We start from the raw sequence: 3,387 nt of genomic DNA on the forward strand, positions 1-3,387 counted from the left end.
TTTCTTGGCAATCCTATAAGAACTTTTGCTTTCCTGTAGGTTAAGGATTACATTTCATCATAATTAATGGTATCTCACTCCCATCTGCTCTCAGATGTTTAGGACTTGTTGACATGCTTCTGCTGAGCTAAAGCTGCTCTGTTCTAATGAAAAACTGGTCTGCTGGAGAATTTACTGGGAAGTTTGGGTTCACCTGTGGAAGTTGTTCCTGATTCTCATTGTGCTGCTTAAGTTAGGGAGGGCGGAGAACCCCACTCAGGACTTTTGTCAGATCTCTCACGAGCTTTCCTGTCCTGTGTATGGAAGGAGGCCCACCAGGCAGGGAGGCTGGACGCGTATGACTGAGGAGGTGTTGGGTTACATCAGTGTCGATATATGGGAGATGGCGCTTAGGAGATGTTTGAAAATGTCTCAGCAGCCCGTTTGGGGTTTGTGTGGTCCAGAGCAGGTGCTGTGCTTAGGGATAGCACCTGCAGGCAGACAAGAAACCAGCTAAGGTTGGGGGTGGGAGGTGAGGGAAGGAGCTGGGTTGAGGGCGGTTTTAGCTGAACAAAAGGAACTGAGCTCATAATGCTGATTGCATGGCAGCTCAGAAAACCGCTGGGAGCATCTGCAGTTGAGAAGCCCCCAAGAACAGGAGCGAGGTCCAAGGACTGTACCTCTCATGCACAGACTTTGAGGCCTACCATGAAAGGTCTGGATGGCCAACTGGTCAGGACAAGCCCATGACATCTTAGCATTGGAGGCGACCATGCAGGGAAGAAAGTCGGCCTCTGGGAGGATGGGAGGCATCGTAGAAAGCTCAGGGTGGGAGGCAGGGAGACTTTGGAGTTTGAGTGGGCCCTGGCATAGGTGGAGGCATGGAGACCTTACAGAACCTCCGCTGCAGGGTTAGGAGGATGGCAGCATCAGCCCTTGGGGACTGAATGCCACTTTCAAAACAAAACATGGTCTCCTCAGGCTGAACAAACACATTCCCTGTCCATAAGACAGTGGGAAGCCAGATTTGAATCAGGTCGTCCCTTTCTCTTGACTCTTGAGTGGCGAGCACCTGAGAATGGTGGAGACAAGTTTCAAACCCCACTGAAGTCTATAGGAGAAGTGGACTAAGACCCTGATGTAAAGCCCATTGAAGTCGCCATGGCCTTCAGTGGGCTTTGGAGTAGGTGCCAAATCTGTGTTGACTTCCCCCAGCAAGCGCTTTTCTCCCTCTTTGCCCGTTAAGTCCCTTGGAAGAATAAATGAGCACATGCTATTAAATGTCCTTGAGTAGGGTTCTTCGCCCTTTAAAGCAATGCCTCTGCACTGAGGTGAGCCTAGTTAAAAAGGCCGTATTCCTGTTATTATTTTAAGAGCTATCCATACATTATCCTGGAGAAACCATGTTTAAAAAACCCAACCCCAAAAAACTCCATCCTAAATGTTGACTCTAGTGGTGACATTTGTGAAAGTGACAAAATATTTATGCAGTTGGCGTTGGTTCTGGTCAGGGCTTCTGGAAATAAACCAATGCCTTGTTAAAATGTGTATGGAGTTGATGGGTGGAAATGCAAGGGGGAAAATGCCTAACATCTTACGCAACTTGTGCAAATAAAATCATGGCTTTACTACTGCATGAAAAAACTCTGGAATTAATAGATCTCCTTTGGCTTGGGGGTGTGGGATACAAACCCAGCTAGAATTCATAAACTATTTAAAGCAAAGAAGTGCTACTTTTAAACCCACACATCTGGATTCTAGAGTTAAAGCTGTGTCATCGGTGCCCATGTTAACCCCTGTCTTTCCCGAGGTTTGTGTATCCGAGCTGCTTAAAAGTAATTCTAAGCTGAGCATTGGGCAGACAGGAATTGTTCTGTCTTCAGTATAAACATTGAGCAAATAGTGATTGTTTTTGGTCCATATTTAGATTTATGGGCCAGAAGTAAATATTGTTAGTTTATAATTTATTTTTGAAGGGCATAATTTATGATATTGACTGAAAACTTAAGTCAGAACATGCTTTTAGGCCTGATCTCAGAAAAGCACTTAAGCGTATGCATAATATGACTTTAGTGGGATTTAAGCACATGCTTAAAGTTAAACACCAGCCTAAATGTTGTGCTGCACAGGGATAGATTTCAGCTAAGCACACACTGGCCTGTGTTATACAGCAGGTCAGATCAGATGACCACAGTGATCCCTTTTGGCCTTGGATCTATGAAGTCAATGGAAAGACAATCTTTGACTTCAGTATTCAAATGGCTTGTTAGAGACACCTTTTAACATTGCTTTCTGTTTGTTTCCATAATATCCAAAGCACCTTCTTTCCCCCCATATCATTCTGCTCCATAAATAGAACGTATAGGTACCTGCTGAGCACAGGAGATAAAGGGCTCCAGCACTTGTTACATTGTGATCCAGAGGTTTTTGTGGTTTGGGGCTTGCATTTGAGCACTCGTCCTCCAAAATAAAAATGGCCTCTTTCCGGCATAGTTTATGTCGTTTTGAAAGTGGTATGAGCTAACCAGGAGAAAGGGACTCACATTCCAGGATAAGAGCATGATTAGCTGGTAATCAGGATGCCTGGGTTTTATTCTGGCTCTGCCATCAGCTCGCTGTGTACTATGGGCAAAGGTCTCGCTGTGTCACTTCCCCATCTGTAAAATGGGAATAACCACACTGACCTCCCTCCCAGGTGGTTAGCTGGGAGGCTTCGTGAACATTGGTAAAGTGCTTTGAGACCAAAGGTGTCCTAGAAGGGCAAATTATATAATGTGGCTTTATTTTCTCCTCCTTCCCAAAAGTGTCAAAAAAAAAAAATTAAAGGTTTTGGCAAATTCAAGATCTACTAGAGAATTCCCAATCGGGTGTGTCTGAGTTGTTCAAGCCTGTGCCATTTGCGTGTTACTGTGAATACAGAGCTTTCTTTTATAGTTTGCAGTGTTGTTGTAGCCGTGTTGGTCCCAGGGTATTAGCTATAAAAGATTTTACCTCACCCACCTTGTCTGCCTTTTGTATAAGTTTTAAACACTGAACTCTGTTCTGGTTTTATACCACATCCAGCACTGTGGTATCTAGGAAACTCTTCTCTGCTCTTTTCTTAAATGAATACCTTTCAGTTCAGGGGCTCAAAGCACTTTACAAATATTAATAAATTGAGACTCTCAATCCTCAGGGAGGCCGGGAAATCTTATTATCCTCATTCTACAGATGGAGCAAACGAGGTGTGGAGAGGTGCAATGGCTTGTTCAAAGTCACCCAGCAAGTCGTAATGGGAGCCCAGAATAGAACCCAGGTGTCCTGACTCCCAGTGTTGTAGTTTAACTACTAGATCACCCTTCCTCTATCTCTCTCAGATCTCATGGGTAGGTCCAGAGAGCCATTATTTAAATGCCTTTATTTCACAGA

Source organism: Chrysemys picta, chromosome 7 (assembly GCF_011386835.1).
Source record: "Chrysemys picta bellii isolate R12L10 chromosome 7, ASM1138683v2, whole genome shotgun sequence".
NCBI lineage: Eukaryota > Metazoa > Chordata > Testudines > Emydidae > Chrysemys > Chrysemys picta.